The 18,263-nt window shown below is 53.4% G+C and overlaps 1 long non-coding RNA gene and 1 pseudogene across 1 annotated transcript; one reads left to right on the plus strand and one right to left on the minus strand.

Moving 5' to 3' along the window:
• The first annotated feature begins 3,620 nt into the window (after positions 1-3,620).
• LOC140695483 (uncharacterized) lies at positions 3,621-16,197 on the plus strand. Its single transcript, XR_012071164.1, has 2 exons — positions 3,621-5,263; positions 15,936-16,197. It is a non-coding gene; the product is annotated as an uncharacterized lncRNA (long non-coding RNA).
• Positions 13,100-14,181, minus strand: LOC140695484 (olfactory receptor 9G19-like; annotated as a pseudogene).
• Positions 16,198-18,263: the final 2,066 nt, after the last annotated feature.

Below are 18,263 nucleotides of genomic sequence, written 5' to 3' on the forward strand. Positions count from 1 at the left end.
TGAAGTTTAGTAAGTGTTGGTTTACTGGGCTAACAAGTTAACGCATAAGTCCTAGCCCAACAAGTGCCAGTAACTGGGTTCTGGCCAGCAGAAGTCCCACTGAGACGGAATGAATTACTCAAGACTCTGTGGAAAAAGTCAAGAGAGGGAGAGGGAGTCGGGAGCCAACTCCACGAGCCTCTCAAATGCCCCCACATTTATTGTGTACAATCAAAGGAAAAATCACTAACAGTTGTGTGATGGAATGCAGGAATTTAAGGAAAGACAGGGTGGGATTGAGATTGTAGAAATCACAGTGAGTACAAAGGCTTTGTTTATCTTCGGGGAAGTCATGGGAAGAGGGGAACAAGATATATCCCTATAGATATGTTAGAAAAGACCACCAGCCCAGCCAGCTCCTTGTTTTGGGCAAAGAAGACTATCTAACAGCAGAGACACCCAGGGTTTATAGGTGAGGGCCTGGGTGGTTGCTTTGCAATGAGCAGAGTTCTATCTAAAACCTCAACTATGCAAGCAAGGCATTGTCTCTGCTTTTTATGGCCAGGAGACTGGCGTGCGGATGCACAGGTGCCTGGTTGCAAGGCAGTCAACTAAGCACATTTGCTCTTCTTTAAGGAGACGAATGGCTGGGGTCTGTTACAATTTGTTAACCCAATCATGGGCTCCCAAAAGTAGCATGATCTGTTCCTAATAGATAAATTCCAGTGTACTGATTCCCTGCTTTTGCTGTTCACACCTTACTGGCTATAGCCCCATGCTTGCAATTAACTCTACAAAACCTAATGCACAAGGTTTGGAGGTGCTCAGAGCTTCAGAGCAGAAGCCCCTCTGAGCCCGCCAGTGTAATAAATCTGAGTATTCCAACCCTCCGAGTGGTGCTTGTCTCTTGTGATGCTGACTTTGTCCACACGTCTGGTAATGGACATCTGAGGTGTGTAGTTATTAGAGAATCTGCACCTGCTAGCCCCAAGATCTGCGTGAATCCTCTTCAGTCATGTGCAGGGCTGGGCATCTGAATTCTCTGTGATTGAAGTGAGTAATAGACATTGACAATTAATTCACTGATTTCTATACAGAACACTTTAAACATGACCTCAGTTTAAAAATCAATACTCCTAAGCACTTAGTAAAATGTTTCACATGAGAGGTGTTCTGTTCCATGTAGAGGTATCATTTGCCATTAGTCACAGTTCATAAGTCCTAAGTAACAGACATCCGCCTTGTGATGAGTCTAGTTTTATCTAAAAGTCTTAGAGAGAAGAGGTGAGTTATGACTTCTCAAATTCAAATTTTATTATCGGCAGTTCTCTTGATTTTGCCTTTGACCCAGTGGTTTTTGAGATTGTGTTAGTTAGTTTCCTCGTATTTGTGGAGTTTTTTAATTTTGTGCTGTAATTGATTTCTAGTTTCATTTCATGGTGCAACAAAAGATTCTTGGTATGATGTCAATCTTCTTCAATTTGTGACATAACATGTGATGTATCCTGGAGAATGTTTTGTTTTCACTTGAAAAGAGTGTGAATTATTCTGCAACTGGATGAAAAGTTCTGTGTATGTCTGTTAGGTCCATTTGTCTAAAGTGTTGTTTAGGTCCAGTGGTTGTTTATTGATTTCTGTCTCAATGTGCTATCCGCTGTTGATAATCAGATAGAGAGATGCTAACTATTGTACTGCATTAAATTTCTCCTTTCAGGTCTGTCAATGTTTGCGTCACATATTTAGACGATCTGCTATTAGATGTGTATAAGTAGTTGCAATTGTTATAACTTCCTAGTGAACTGACATGTTTATAATTACATAACACATTTTTTTTGTCGCATTTTTGGCTAAACGTCACATTTGTCTGGGACAAGTATAATAGCCACTCCTGCTTTGTTTCGGTCACCATTTTCATGGAATATCTTTTACCTTCACTTTACTTTCAGCCTATGTGTGTCCTTAAATCTAAGATGAATTCTTGCAGACAGCATATAGGTGGATCTTGGCTTTTTAATCCGTTCAGCCACTATGTATCTTTTTATTAGGGAGTTTAGCCCATTTACAGCTAAAATAATGTTTGATCAAGAATGACTTACTGCTGTCATTTTTGAACTTTCTGTTTGTCTTGCAGTTTTTCTCTCTTTTTCTTTTTTCTTTCTTTTTTCTTTTGTGGACAGGTGTAGTATTCTTAGTGGGCAGTGTTTCTTTACCTTGCAATATTTTGGCTTATGTTATCCCAGTCTTTTCTGGCCTCCAAAACACCGGCGGTGACAGTCCCCGTGGCGCTGAGCCGCGGGCGCGTCCTGCTCTCGGCACAGATTGGACTCGCAGGCCGATGAGGGGGTGACTGTCTCCGCGCTCCCAGGATCTCGTGTGTTGGGGGAAGCCGTGTGGCCTGGCCTGGTCGAACAGCATCCGCCTGTGCCCCTCCAGCCGCGGGGACCGACCCGAGCCGATCGGACGCGGCCTGCGCCATGCCGCCGCGGGGGAAAGGGACAGGGTGTCCCGCGCCCGGGCCGCCGGCGGCTAGGTGGTCCGGCCCTCGTCTGCGTCCCTTGGACGACTGCTCCTGAGGCGAGGAGCGGCCCGGGCCCAGTGCGGTGAGGCCGGGGATTGGCGCGCTGGGGTTCCCGGTCGGTCGTCGGAGGCGCCTCCTTGGATGAAATGTTTTCTGAGTCCCGATGGATCCGGAGACGTGGCTGGGCCGGCCCCTGTTGGCGCGGGAGGCCAGGGAGGGCGCCCCCCGGCCCGTAAGCCTGCCCGCGTGGGTTCCGGTGGCATTTGAGGGACCGAGACTTCATCCGGACTCGGGGACCGGCACGGGGGCGTCCTGCGAGGGATGTGGGGGAGGCAGGCTTTCCCCGGCCCGGGGCCCGGGGCCCGGTGCTCGGGAGCGGCCCCTCGTGGGGGGGCCCTCTCGTCGGAGGCGCCTCTGTGGCATCTCCCCAAGTCCCCGGCCACGCGGGCGAGAAACGGGCAGGGCGTCCCCGGCCCGATCCCGATCCCGTCTCCCTCTCGTCCCTTCCCATTCCCACTGCTCCTCCTCCTCCTCCTCCTCCTCCTCCTCCTCTTCCTCTTCCTCCTCCTCCTCCTCAACCCCTCCCCTCGCCCCTCCCCCTAAACCCTCCCTCGCCCCTCCCCCTAAACCCCTCCCCTCGCCCCTCCCCCTACCACCCCCCCCCCGACGGTCGATCAGATGGCCCCCGAGAGCTTCGGGTCTGCCATTAATGGGGGTAGGGTTGGGGGCAGGTGGCCGGACCGAGATCCGGGCCCCCCCCCTGCAAATCGTGGACCCGACCCGTTTCCGGGCGCTGTCATTTTTTCTGTCGTGTCGGGCATTTTGTGCCAGCAGATAGGTGGTGACACGGTCTTCCTCGGTGTCTGTCACCGATTGTTGGGTCTCCGGACGCGTGTGGGGTTCTGGGCTTTTTCTCTGCGTGAGGCCTGGCCTGGCAGCATCCGATTCTGCTTCTGACACTCGAGCCGCCCGCCCGGGCCTGCGCGCCGGCTCTCGTGTGTGCGTCCGGCTGACGTGGCCCGTGGTGCGGCCTCCGGACTCCGGTGGCCCGAGGGCGGTGGGGTGAGGTGGCGACGTGGGTCTTTTATACCCTGTGTGCTCCCCGTCGCAGGCACCCGGTGGTGGCTGGCACGAGCCCACCCTCATACGCTCCGTGCCGCGTGTCAGGCATTCTCCGCCTGGGGTCGTTGGCCGCTCTCCTTGGAGAGGACCGAGGAGTGGGTGGCGCCTGGTGAGGCTGAAGCAGGCCCCCTCTGGTGGTTGTCCTCGCCGCGCCCTCCCCTGTGGGGCTTCCCTGCCCCATGGCTCGCTCGCTCGCTCACCTGACTGATGCGGTGGTGTCATGCTCTCCCGGGCCGGGCCTAAGCCGCGCCAGACGAGGGGCGGGACGTTCATGGTAAACGTGGCCTTTCTTCTCGCTCTGCCTGCGGGCCCCTCGCCTCTCCTCCGCCGCCCGTGGGTGGCGGGGCAAGGAAGGGGTGCGGACTCCGGCCCGACCTCGGTCTCCCGTGCCTTGTGGTGTTGGCGGGGCCGGGGTCTTGTGACGCGGCAGACACTCTCGCCTCCTGGCCTGCTCGGCGTCTTGTCTCGCGAGGGGCCCTCCCCCGCAGTGGGGGAGGGCTGCCCCGCCGCCACGCCACGTTATCCCCTGGTCGGGGTGTGAGCGTGTGTCTCGCCTTGGCCCTCTGTGGTGCCCCTGGAGCGCTCCAGGTTGTCCCTCAGGTGCCCGAGGCCGAGCGGTGGCATCGCTCCCGGTCCCCAGCGAGTCCTCTCGGGTAACCCCTGTGGTGGTCGTGTGTCCCGAGCGACTCTTGAGGAGCGCGGAGGGGTCGAGATGGTAAGCGAGGCGTGGCCGCTCCCCACCCGCGGTGGGGCCCGGGCCGCCTCCTGATCGTCGCCCTCACGCCGTACCGTGGGGGACTGATGTGGCCGGGCGCACGCCGGGTGGGTCCCCCTCTGCGGGGTTCGCGCCCGGGCGTGGGAGCGAACGTGCTGGGGCCGGGTGATGGGCCGTTGTGGGCGCGCGTGTGTCTCGTCCCCACGCGGTCTTGGGTGCGCCTCCTCGCGAGGCGGCACGGGCTTTCCCCGGTCCCGACCGCGAACGCTCGCTTTTCGGCCCACCGCTTACCCCTCCCGCAGACCCCTCCCGCCCAGCCGAGCGCTGGCGTCCACCTTGGCGGACTGCCGTAGGCCTGAAGGGGGCACGCTGGGTAGGGGGCGATGTGCCCTCGGTGAGAGGAAGCCTTCTCTAGCGATCCGAGAGGGGAGCCTTGGGGTACCGGACAACCCCCAGCCGCCGCTCCTCCATCCAGAGCGTGCAGTCACCACGGGGGTGACTGCCACAGCGTGTGGGCAGGGCCCCGTCGCTTTGGCGTGTGGGTTGCGCGGGCCCCGCGGTGGGGCCGTGTGCTGCTCTCTGCCTGCTGTGGCGCGCGCCTCCCCCCTCCGAGTCGGGGGAGGGTTCTGCCGGGACGGGCCCGGCGTCTGGCGCGGGGCCGTGTGTGCGCGCGGCCTTTGCCTCACCGGCGCGTGCCGTGGGGGAGGGGGAAGGCGGTCCACCCCGACTCTGTGCCCCCCCCGTCTCCCCGCCGCGAGGAGCCACCCCACCTGTTCTGGTCCCGAGGCGCAGCCACCGGTGGCGATGCGTGGGCTACGGGTCGGGCCGCCTCGCTCGGGAGCGTTTCCCCGGGCCGCGAGGCCTGGGGGCGAGCCAGACGAAGCTGGATGATGTGGCGTGGTGGACGGACAGACGAGACAGACGGACGAGTGAGCGAGCGGAAGGGGCTATCCTCTCGAGTTGGGGGTTAGCCTGCTGCGCGCGAGTCCCGGCGGCGGGGCCGGGGTGTGGGACGAACCGCCGAGGGTTGGCGGAGGCCGGCCGGCGTCCTGGGCGTCGTGGGGCCGCCCCCACGTGTGGGGGCGGTGGGATCCTGCGGTTGTTTCCCCGGCGGCCCGGTCGTGTCTCGGGATTTCCTCTTCCCTGGGCTGGTGCCCGCCCACACCCCCCACCCCTGCTGCGTCCGTCGCTCTTGCGCGCGAGCGGCCCCTCCCCGTCGTCGGCGGCCCTCCCCTGCCCGGACCGATGGCCACCCGCGCCGAGCCTTCCCCCGCCGACCCCGCGCCCTGGACCAGAACGTGGCCTCACCGCGTGTGGGTGCTGTCCCTCCACTGGAGGCGGCCCCGGGTGAAGCGTCGTCGGACCCGCCGGGGTAGGCGGGGTGCTTCAGCACGGCACGGCACGAACGTTTGGGTGTGCGTCGGGGCAGGGCAGCGCCGGCCCGTGCGGCGGGAGAGCCTTGCGGTGGGCCGCTCTGAGGCTCTGCGGTGTCGGGCGAGGGCGAGGGTGGCCCTGAGCCCCCGTGAGGGTGCCGTGGGGTGCCGAGGAGAGAGCCAGTCGGCGCCTTGGGTGCCGCGGGGCCGCCCCCGTGCCGGAGGGCCTGTGGCGCTGAGACCCCGTGTCGCACCCCGGCGGCCGACTCGCGTCTGCGTTGCTGGCGCGGGCCCCTGGCGGTGGCTCCACGGCCCTCCTCTCCTGCTTGCCGGCTTCCAGGCCGCTGCTTCCTCGCTCGTCCTGTCCTCTCTCCGTCCGTCCGTCCGTCCTCTTCCCCCGTCCGCCCGTCCCTTGGGGCCGCGCCACGGCGCGTTACGCTTCCCTCCGCGCCGCGGCCTTGCGCTGTCTGCGTCCCCGGGCCCGTGGCGGTCGGCCCCCTCGCCGCGGTGGCGGCTCGGGGGGCCTTCGGGGCCGGCTCCGTCCTCCGCCACCTCCCCTCGCGCCGCGCCCCGCGCCCCCGCTGGCGTCTCGCGCACCCCGCGTCCGGCACGGACGGTCCCGTTTCCGCCCCGCCGCGCCGCGCGCTCCCCCACCCCGGGGCGTGCGCGCGCGTGTGCGCGCGCGCGGTCTCGCCTACCTCGCCTACCTGGTTGATCCTGCCAGTAAGTAGCATATGCTTGTCTCGAAGACGAAGCCGTGCATGCCTAAGTACGCACGGGCCGGTACAGTGAAACTGCGAATGGCTCAGTCAATCAGTTATGGTTCCTTCGGTCGCTCGCTCCTCTCCTACTTGGCTAACTGTGGTAATTCTAGAGCTAATACATGCCGACGGGCGCTGACCCCCTTCGCGGGGGGGATGCGTGCATTTATCAGATCAAAACCAACCCGGTCAGCCTCCCCCCGGCCCCGGACGGGGGTGGGGGGCGGGCGCCGGCGGCTTTGGTGACTCTAGAGAACCTCGGGCCGATCGATCGATCGATCGCACGCCCCCCGTGGCGGCGGCGACGACCCATTGGAACGTCTGCCCTATCAACTTTGGATGGTAGTCGCCGTGCCTACCATGGTGACCACGGGTGACGGGGAATCAGGGTTCGATTCCGGAGAGGGAGCCTGAGAAACGGCTACCACATCCAAGGAAGGCAGCAGGCGCGCCAATTACCCACTCCCGACCCGGGGAGGTAGTGACGGCAAACCCTACAGGACTCTTTCGAGGCCCTGTAATTGGAATGAGTCCACTGGAACTCCTTTGGCGAGCATCCGTTGGAGGGCAAGTCTGGTGCCAGCAGCCGCGGTAATTCCAGCTCCAAGAGCGTATACGAAAGTTGCTGCGGCTGGAAAGCTCGGAGTTGGCTCTTGGGAGCGAGCGGGCGGGCGGGCGGGCGTTCCGCCGCGAGGCGAGCCGCCGGCCGTCCCCGCCCCTCGCCTCCCGGCGCCCCCTCGATGCTCTTAGGCGAGTGTCCCGCGGGGCCCGTAGCGTTTACTTGGAAACAATGAGCGTGTTCAAAGCAGGCCCGAGCCGCCTGGATACCGCAGCTAGGAAGAATGGAATAGGACCGCGGTTCTATTCTGTTGGTTTCCGGAACTGAGGCCGTGATTAAGAGGGACGGCCGGGGGCATTCGTATCGCGCCGCTAGAGGTGAAATTCTTGGACCGGCGCAAGACGGACCAGAGCGAAAGCATTTGCCAAGAATGTTTCCGTTAATCAAGAACGAAAGTCCGGAGGTTCGAAGACGGTCGGATACCGTCGTGGTTCCGACCATAAACGATGCCGGCTGGCGAGGCGGCGGCGTTAGTCCCATGACCCGCCGGGCAGCTTCCGGGAAACCAAAGCCTTTGGGTTGCGGGGGGAGTATGGTTGCAAAGCTGACACTTGAAGGAATTGACGGAAGGGCACCGGCAGGAGTGGAGCCTGCGGCTTAATTGGACTCAACACGGGAACCCTCGCCCGGCCCGGACACGGACAGGATTGACAGACTGCTGGCTCTTTCTCGGGTCCGTGGGTGGCGGTGCATGGCCCTTCTTAGTCGGTGGAGCGATTTGTCCGGTTAATTCCGACAACGAGCGAGACTCTGGCATGCTAACTCGTTACGCGACCCCCGAGCGGTCGGCGTCCCCCAACTTCTCAGAGGGACAAGTGGCGTTCAGCCAGGCGAGCTTGAGCAACAACAGGTCTGTGATGCCCTTAGGTGTCCGGGGCTGCACGCGCGCTACACTGACTGGCTCAGCGTGCGCCTACCCTACGCCGGCAGGCGCGGGTAGCCCGTTGAACCCCATTCGTGATGGGGATCGGGGATTGCAACTCTTCCCCAGGAACGAGGAATTCCCAGGAAGTGCGGGTCATAAGCTTGCGTTGATGAAGTCCCTGCCCTTGGGAGGCCCTCGGATCGGCCCCGCCGGGGTGGGCCCACGGCCCTGGCGGAGCGCCGAGAAGACGGTCGAACTTGACTATCGGGAGGAAGTCAAAGTCGTAACAAGGTTTCCGTTAGGTGAGCCTGCGGAAGGATCATTAACGCGCGTGCGCAGCAGAGCGGCGCGAAGCGAAGCGAGGGCGCCTGGCCAGCGCCTTCGCCCGCCCCGCCCGCTCGCTCGCTCGCTCGCTCGCTCGCTTTTCCCACCCGTGCGGCGCGGGACGGTCGGACGGACGGACGGGAGAGGGAGGAGAGGGCGGCCGGAGGTGTGCCGCGGGCGGGCCTGCCCCGCCTGCCCGGGCGGGCGGGTGGCCTGGCCGGTCCGGACCGGGCCGGGCCGGCGGTCGTCCCGGAGGGGAGGGGAGAGGGAAACAGTGGCGGGTTGGCGTGCAAGGGACGGCTTGTGGGGCGGCTCTCGTTCGCCTCCCTTCCCCGCCCGTCTCCCCCCGCCCGCCCCCTCCTCCTCCTGCGCACCGCGTGCCCCCCCACCCGTGGTCTCGGCCGGACGGCCTCCTGTCCCGAGGCGACGCCGCGTCTGCCCGCGGCGCCTCCGGCGACCGTGTCTCTCTCTCTCTCTCCCCGCCCGGCCTCCCCGCCACTTGCCGAGAGGAGGGTCCGAGGGCTCTGTGGGCTGTGCCAGTCCCCCTCCGCACGCCGCGCCCTCGTCTTTCCGGCGCCGGCCGCTCCTCGCGGCCGCGGCCGCCTCCGGCTGCTCGCCGCCCTGGGCCGGTCCCCACGGGTCGTCGTCGGCCCTCTGCTCCTCCGATCCCGCCGCCCCGCCTTGCCACGTGCCTCTCGGCTTCCCCCCCACCCGAGCGAGCTTCGGGCCTCTTTTCCCCGGCCGGGCCTGCCGGCCGGCTCACGCCTCTCGCCTCTCGCTTCCCGCCCCACACGCCCAAGGCGCCCCGCCCGTTGTGCTCCGCGTCGCATCGTGGGCCCCCCTCGTCCCCCGTGGCGAGAAGGGGAACCCCGGAACGCGGGTGCGGGTTGGTGGCCCTGCAGGGCCTTGGGGTTTGGGGGTGGAGGTGGGAAGGAGGGCGGGCGGGTCTGTCTGGACGCGGGGGGAACGGGGTAATACGGTTGCCGCCGGCACGCGTTGGCGGTGTGGGACCCGGTGGTGGGGCGGGGGCCGGCCGGTGCCCGGTGTGGCCCCGTGTCGTTGGCCGGAGTGTGGCGGTCGGCGTCGGGGCGGTGGCCGACGGTTGGGGCCGGGGGGTCCTGCCGTCCACGACTCGCCCGCCTCGCCCTCTCCAGGTACCTAGCGCGTCCCGGCGCGGAGGTTTAAAGACCCTTAGGGGGGAGTCGCCCGTCCGCCTTGGGGTCGGGGCGGTCGGGCCCGTGGGGACTCGGGGGGTCCGTCCCTCGTCGTCCCCCAGACTCCGCCTCCCCGGGGCCGGGGCACCGCGCCACGTGGCTCGCCGCCGCCGCGGGCGTCGGGTGGGGCCTCGCCCGGCGGCCCGGCGGACGGTCGGTGGCCGCGTGTTTGGCGCGCCCCCAACGCGTCCCTGCGGGAGGCGGGAACCCCCGGGCGCCTGTGGGGTGTCCGAGCCGGCACGCGCCGTGTCGGTGCCGGCTGCGCCCCGTTGTGAAACCTCGCCGGCCCGAGGCGACCCACCGGCGCACGGGCCTCTGTGGGTGGTCGCGGCCCCTAGGCAGGCCGCCTTCCCCTTCTTTTTCCGGGTCGACGTGCGGTCGACCAGAAGCAGAGGCTCCACACGGCTCCAGCGGGCCCTGAGGGGGATCCCTGAGTGTCCCATGTGGTTCGTGTCCCAGTCGCTCCCGCGGCCACGTTGGATCCCATTGTGTCCTGCGGGCTACGCGGCCCCCTCCGCCCTTGTGGATCTCCGAGTGGATCCCCCTACCGAGGACGACCAGCCGTCGCAGCCCTGTCGTCTCCACCTGTGCATCGCCGAGCGTATCCCCCCCCCCCTGAGGTCGACCAGCCGTCGCGGGCCTCTCGGTTCCCCGCGGCTCATGGGGATTCCCTAGTGTCCCCTGGGGTTCGCGGACCACTCGCTCCCCTCGGGCCTTGGGATTGTGCTCCGTGTGCCTATGCGGCTTACCTGTCCTCCTGTGGCCCCAAGGATCTCTAGTCGACCGGGCGTCCTTGGGTTATTGAAGGGTCTGGTTTGCTTCACGTCATGTAGGGATTTTTATTTGGCATGCTTGGCTTAAGTCTGTCTGTCTGTAGGGATGTGTGGTGTGTGTAATGCATGCGTGTACGTCTCTATGGACTTTATATATATAGTACAGTAGTCCATGAGGTCCTTTACGAACACACAAACAGAAAGTAAGTCATTTCACTCCTGCTCTTAAAACAACCCTACAAATCTATCAACTTATTCTAAGTTAAATTCCATACAGTGGCCTCAAGTTCCTCTATGAGTAAACCCTCTATTACCTACAAGTTCTTATCTCCTAAGACTCCCCCATCCTTCACTCTCTTCCAGCCTTGCTTTCTATTTCTCAAAAGCAGCAGCCCTGCCCCAGCATCAAAATACTTGAACTGTCTTCCCTTGAGACACTCTTCCCCAGATATTTGCCAGGCTCACACTCTCGTCTCTCGTAAGTCCCAATCAAATGTCATTTTCTGACATTTCTGCCCATTCTTATCACTCTCTTTTAAAGTCCATATCCTCTTCTGACCAACCATCCCCATCTTTATTATTCTGCTCAGACCCGGCTCTGTTTTCCCCAAGACTTACAGTCATCTTCTAACTCTAGTTTATTAAGTTGTATATTTTTCCCCACTAGAATGCATTAACCACGGACCAAAAAGATTTCTTTGCTTTTTGTTGACTGCTGAATCCCAAAGTAGAAAACTGTTCCTAACATCCAATTGGCACTTAATTAATATTTCTTAAGTTAATTAATGGGTAATTACTTTTATCATTTGAGGCAGGTTTTCCCCGAAGTATCATCTACTTCTATCCGAGCTCCAACTGCTCAGGACAAACCTTCCTTCAAGTGGACGCCCCGGGTCATGTCTGAGGTCACAACTCAGATCACAGAGAAGCCAAACCACTTAGTTGCCCCTGAGGCCAGCTGCTTACCTTGGTCAGGAAGGACACTCCGGGAAGCGATACGCTCTACCCCCTCCTCTGATGCCTTGGCCTGTTCTGTTGGACCCAACAGATGTATTTCCTCAGCAGCCCTTGGGGACCCCTCCCACAGAATAGCCCAGAACCAGACACCTCAGTCTCCAGAGACACAATTAAAGTTCATTTGGATTATGGGAGTAATCTAGTCATTAGGATATGATGAAATGAGGAGCATTTCTTTAGAAGTGGACTCGCAACATGGACGTAAGTCACAGTGTAATCGTATATGTGGTCACATGTATCTGATAATAGGAACCCCAAATTGTGCCAATTAGGCTTTTCCAGGAATTATCTGGGGAGCTATAAGGTTTTCCCTTCATATGCGCCTCTGTCTGTCCAGGCCATGCTGCCCTGTCTTGCTTTTCAGGAAACCCCCTATCAATCCTTGGTGCTACAGCCTCCGTTGTAACCCTCCAAAATCCTCATGTCAAAGCCCTACCCTCCAGTGGCCTGGGAGGTGGCTGCATCTGGGGACAGAGCCGTCACAAAGGTAACTGGCTTAAAATGAGGTGGTTAGGAGGAGCCCTAGTCCCATCTCAGTGGTGTCTTTACAAAAACAAAGATCGGAAACTTGGACACACGGAGAAATACCAGGGATGCTTGTGTACAGAAAACAGACCCCGTGAGGATGAAGCCAGAAGCTGACCGTGTGTGTGCAGCGGGGAGAGGCGTCAAAACAGATCGGCCCTGACGGCCCCTCATCCTGGCCTTTTAGCCACCAGAACCGTGAGGAGTACAGTTCCTCTGTTTACGACACCAGCCTGCGGCGTTTTGTTACAGCAGCCTTAGCAAAATGATGTACCGCTTATCAGCACCAGGGCTTGTTTATTTTGGTAAACTCCATGTTCTGTAAGTATAAAGACTACTTGAATTAGGAAATGTGATCCATCAAAATAAAGCATCCTTTCATTTTTCATTAAGTCATACATAAACCGAACAAAGAAATCCGAACATTCATATGACCTTGTGTCAATGATTGGTTTAGCTCAGAGTTTCACTCTGAATTCTCTCTTCGATGTAAAGCTTTTTGAAGTCTGTCTCTCTGCTCATCTATCTCTATCTATATGTCCATTTCTGTCTGCTTCATGCAGCAGTTCTTTTGTCCTTGGTTCTTTTAATTCTTGGTGAAAATATTCTTTTATTGGAATCCTTCAGTGACTCTAAATAAAGATGTTTGTTCTTTCCTACATACATTGTCAAGGAAATCTTTGTATCATAGCAAGCAAAAGTGTGAAGATAAGAAAAGAAATATAAATGTATTTTGCAGGGCGTTTTACAGTAGGTAGTTCACTTATGACCTCATAAGTACCTCTCCCTCCTAACAAATAACTATGTGCCTCTGGAGCCAGAATCCCTGGGCTTGCTTCTTGTCTCCTCACCCATGAGTTGCTTGACTAGAAGCAAGCCATTTCATCCACCTAAACATGACAGTGAGTCCATAACTCGAATCAGTATTCCATATAAGAGATTGAAATATTATATACTTACAAGCAGCTTACAAACTGTCAAGTAATATTAAAAACTGGAAAAAAAAAAACACTTTCAACTTACACTTACAACTTACACTTACAACTTCCCCAGAATCCCAGTAGTACTACAGACTGTTCCCATCTAGCATGCATAGCAGTTTTCCAGCAGTTGCTTATTTTATTTATTTCTGAGACCACAGGCTCTTATCAATGACATAAAGACTATCCTAAAAAAATAATAATAATAATAACAACAGCAGCAGCAGCAGCAACAACAACAACAACAACAACAACAACAATAATAATAATAATAATAATAATAATAATAATAATAATAATAATACATCCTTTGTTTACCAAAGCCTTTGTTTGAGAAACTCGGCTCTATCTATCGTTTTCCTCAGGGCATCTTTAACATCTTTATTCTTAAGCTGCAGATCAAGGGATTCAACATGGGAATCACCACCATGTAGAACACCAACACCACTTTATCCCTTTCCAGGGCATAGCTAGTACTTGGCCGGGAGTGAATGAAGAGAATGGAACCATAGTACAAGGTGACAGCTGTCAAGTGAGAGCCACAGGTGGAGAAGGCCTTGAGGTGGCCTTGGGTGGGGCGGATCTTCAGGATGGCAGCAATGATGAAGAGATAGCAGGCCAGGATAAGCACAGAGGGAGTGATGACATTGGAGGCAAGCATAAAATAGAGCACCACCTGGTCACTCTCCTCCACATCACTAGCCAACTTGACAAGTGGAGGCAAATCACAGAAAAAATCATCAATGAGGTTGTCCCCACTGAAGCTCAGGGCAAATGTTTCACTGGTGATGATGGCTGAGTTCAGAAAGCCACAAAAGTATGAAGCTACAATGAGACTGGCACATAACCATGGGGACATCACCTGGGAATAAAGCGAGGGGTTGGAGATGGCCACAAAGTGGTCATAAGCCATGGCGACCAACAGATGACACTCACTGTAGGTGAGACCAGCTGAGAAGAAGAACTGAGCTGCACAGCCAGCAAAGGAGATGCTTTTGTCATCAGAAATGCAGGTTATCAGGATTTTGGGGGCATAGACGAAAGCATACCAGAGATCCAGGAATGAAAGTTTCCAATGAATAAATACATGGGCATATGGAGCTCAGAATCCGCACAGATCAGAGAAATCAGGATGATATTCCCTAAGAGACTGAAGATGTAAATGATGAGGAAAATGCCAAAGAGAGCTCTCTGTAACCAGAGATCTGTCGTGAACCCTAAAAGCATGAACTCCTTCACTGTGGTGAAGTTTCTCTCGTCCGCTGATTTTGGGTCTCTTTGGTTCCTTCCTGTGAAAAGATTAGTCAACAAATCATGATTTAAGATACAGCGATGTCAGCTCCCCATCATCTGTCATTGTAGATCACTGAAGAACTCAACTGATGTGCAGACACATTGTTCATTATAGGACATGTTTATACTGAGCTGGGTGTCATTTTTGTCAGATAACTGAGGATTATTCTATGCTGTCTTGAAAGATATAGTCATTATGCACAGAACATAGTATGTGTCAAACATGTATTTTTAATCTAATTGTCCTCCTTTTGAGAGATGGTGACTTGTTCATCTTCTCTTCTGTTTGCACTTAGGGTGATTAGGGACCATGTGGAAGATAGGAAAAAGGGACTTTGTTTTCTCTTCACATCCTTGAATCTTTTGTCTTTACTAGAGAATTACATGGAGAAACATACTTTTATTATTCTAACCATATTCTGGAATATCCTTCGAAGTGCATTTACTATAATTTTCTTGAAGACAACACTTATATTTTATTCAATATTTTCTCCACAAAGTCAAGAAGACAGCTATACATAAAGTCAAAAAAAATGTGTAACTTGAGAATAGAGTTTCTTATATTATAGGAATTTGAGACCATAGTCACCAGTATGACACTCAAATGTATGCTGAAAGGAAGCAAAAATATTAATCCATGGGTAATTGTGTTCAAAATGTGGTTGAATTGCTGATAGAATCAGAGGTTTAAAATAAAATAAAATAAAATAAAATAAAATAAACTGGCCAAACTGAATGATTTAGGGGAATATGGTAGGCTGTATATGATCCATAAAGATATTCAAGTTCTTTTTTTAAATTGAAGTACAGTTGATTTACAAAGTTATATTAATTTAAGATGTACAACATAGTGATTCAGTATTTTTACAGTTTGTACTCTATCTAAAGTTATGACAAGACATTTGCTATAATTCTCTGTGCTGTATAATATATCCTTGTTGATAATCTATTTTATACGTAGTAATTTGTATCTCAGTCTCATAACCCTAATTTGCCCCTCCTCCTTCCTTTTCCCTGTTGGTAACCACCAGCTTGTTTCCTGTACCTGTGAGTCTATTTCTGTTTTGCATATATATTCACTTGTATTATTTTTTAAATTCCACATATAAGTGATCTCATACAGTATTTGAATGTCTCTGTCTGAGTTAGTTCACTAAGCATAATATTCTCTAGGTCCATCTACATTGCCACAAATGGCAGAATTTCATTCTTTTTTATGGTTGAGTAGTAGTCCATTGTGTGTGTGTGTGTGTGTGTGTGTGTGTGTGTGTGTGTGAGCATGCGCACACGTGAGCATGTGTATACATCTTTATCGATTCATCTGTTGATGGGCACTTAGGGTGTTTCCACACCATGGCTAAACAATGCTGCTGTGAACACTGGGGTGCATGTATTTTTTCAAGTCCATATTTTCCTAATTCCTGGAACCTAGGGCTGTTACTTAATGGAGAGAGTTATTAAGTTAAAAAATAAGAGTTTTCAGAAAAGAATATTATCAGGGTGAGCCCTGAATACAACTGTAAATGTCCCTGTAAGCAGGAGGGAGAGGGAGTTCTGACTTCAGACGCCAGAGAAGGAAGCAGTATGACCACAGACGCAGAGATTTGGTGACTCAACCATGAGGAATGCCAGCCCCCACAGAAAGCTTGAGAGGGAAGAGAAGGGTTCTCCTGTAGAGCCTCTGGGTAGAGTGTGATCCTGCCAACACCTTGGTTTTAGCCCCTGATACTGAGTTCTGACTTCCAGAACTGTGAGGGAATACATTTTTGTTGCTTTAAGCCACCAAGTTTATGGCAGTTTGTTAATACAGGATGTATGGAATTCAACCTCTAACCATCTTCTTTCCTTCAAAATTAGAAGCAGGAGACTGGACTGCTGCCTGCAATGGAGGAAGGAAGCACCATCTCTGCTTGTCTATGTCACAACCCACAGGGACCGTCCAGCCACCCAGCACAATCCAAAAAGGAGTAAATTACAATTGTCAGGGTTTTGAATATAACATTTCTGCTATTAGATCCAAGGCTTTCAAAATCTCTTATGCTTGGGGAGAAAGAAAATATTCTTTTTAAGTGATAGACTTAAAAGTAAGCTAGAAAAATAAAGGATTGCTCTCTTGGAACTTATCTGTTTGATGGATGGATGGAATCTACAACTTTTAGCTTTAAAATAAATGCCAATGCTACATTTATTATCAAAGTAGAAATGATTCGTAATAAGCAAAAGAAGACTGGAATAAGTAACGTTTCAAAACCTTAGACTTTCAAGGCTGTCAGGGGCTAAGATCTTTTTTCATGCAGCACATTCTTAGAGGCAGCTTAAGATCAGGAGTCAATAGACCCGGGTTCTCATCTGAGTCAGCTGCTGTCAATTTTAAATAAAATTATAACCTCTAAAACTTTATTTCCTCACCTACCTTGCTTAGTTCAGTGAGACTTACATGAGATCACCAATGTGATTTTGCACTTTGAAAACTGGAAGTTAAAACTACATGTTGCATTCTGTATAACTTCATGATTTCTTCATCTCTGTAACCTATCATTCAGTTCTATATACTTTACAACTGTATTCTTTAATGCATGGCTTTTGTGCAAGCTGGGAAAACGCTGAGCTCACTTGCAGAACTGCAATTGGGAATGTAAACTGCAAAATATATTTCTTCCCTAATCTCTCTCATTTTCCTCTACAGGTATTAAAACATGAAATAGACATACATGTGAATGTCTACATATATGGCATCTCTATCAATGCTTTTACAAATAAAAATGGGTTGAAGATATCTTAATGCTAGACACAGGGCACGATAAATGGCACAAATTTTAAAAATGGAAAAAGAGAAACAAGCTCCAGACATAGCGTGGAGGCAAGGATAAAACTTACTTACACACCATCAGGTCCTGCCCACTGCTCTGGGCAAGCCACGAATCTGACCCAAAACTTTCGAGCAGCCCATATACACAGTTAGTAGCATCCAAAAGACAAGCAAATCAACCAAAAGGTTGCTGTTCTTGCTACCAACTTCAAAATCATTTCTCCCAAAGATCCTTGTACAGAGAATGATTACAGTGTAATGAATAAGCTAATATATTGAATAGTAGTCTTATATATGTAGACACCAAAAACCAGAGTTTTCTTGAGATACCTTGACTTGTCATTCATTCACAGATTTAAAGCTGGCTGCATGCCTTGTTAGATTCAAGAGACACTCAGAGATCTCCCCACAGAATATCTCTCCTCTTCATCTCTGAAACATCTCCCTTCATCAGGAGAACTTTGTAAGATGGAGATGCTTCTAGGAGTGCTCATCCAAAAGGAGCTGATGTCTTAGTGATCTCTCAATTCTCTCCAGGCTTGAAGCACTTGCCGTCTGTGTCATTCTGTTCAATACTTTAATCAGATACTTCTTGAGTTATATATGAAGTATAATAGTACAGTATGACCCCAAGGACATAGCTATATATAAAATCTATCCATATCTATATTTTATATGCAGATCTGAGGTGTTAAAAAAGTGACCTATATAGACAGAAATACAACTACAGGGATATATTATATACTGAAATAGATACAGATACTTAAATAAATGCCAATAGAGACATAGAGATAAATAGATACAGATGAGTGGAGATAAAATTGTACTCCTTCTCTTAAAGAGCCCTGTCCCACTCATTTCTTCACATAGAAAAAGAAATATTTCAAAGTCATGAAAATATTCACCCATACAAATATTTCCGCACTCTGGGAACAAATGAGTTTGCGGCAAGATAACAGGAGGGGAAACGGGGCCACGCAGAGAGCTACACGTAACTACAGAGGGTTTGTGAGACTGAAAACATCTATCAAGTACACATCGAATTGTCTGTTTCACTGAAAAGGAGGATAAGAATGGAACAAAAGACATTCGGAGACATTTCAGCTTTCTCCATCAAAAATAATCACAGGAGAGAAAACCTTATTGTATTTCATGAAGTAGAAATATGTTATGGTTGGGTTATACTAAAACATGTTTTGTTTTTGTCCATATGGTGATTTATTGACCTTTTACACCAGGTTAATTATTAACGTAGTACTTACCTCATGAAGATGAACAGTTACTTCATTTGAATTTCAACTCAAGTTCAGATTTTTGCACAGTACCTTAGAATAAAAAGTGCCTTCTTTCAAACCACAAAAATCCTATTTCCAAAG

The sequence above is a fragment of the Vicugna pacos genome, unplaced genomic scaffold, assembly GCF_048564905.1.
Source record: "Vicugna pacos unplaced genomic scaffold, VicPac4 scaffold_240, whole genome shotgun sequence".
Taxonomy (NCBI): Eukaryota; Metazoa; Chordata; class Mammalia; order Artiodactyla; family Camelidae; genus Vicugna; species Vicugna pacos.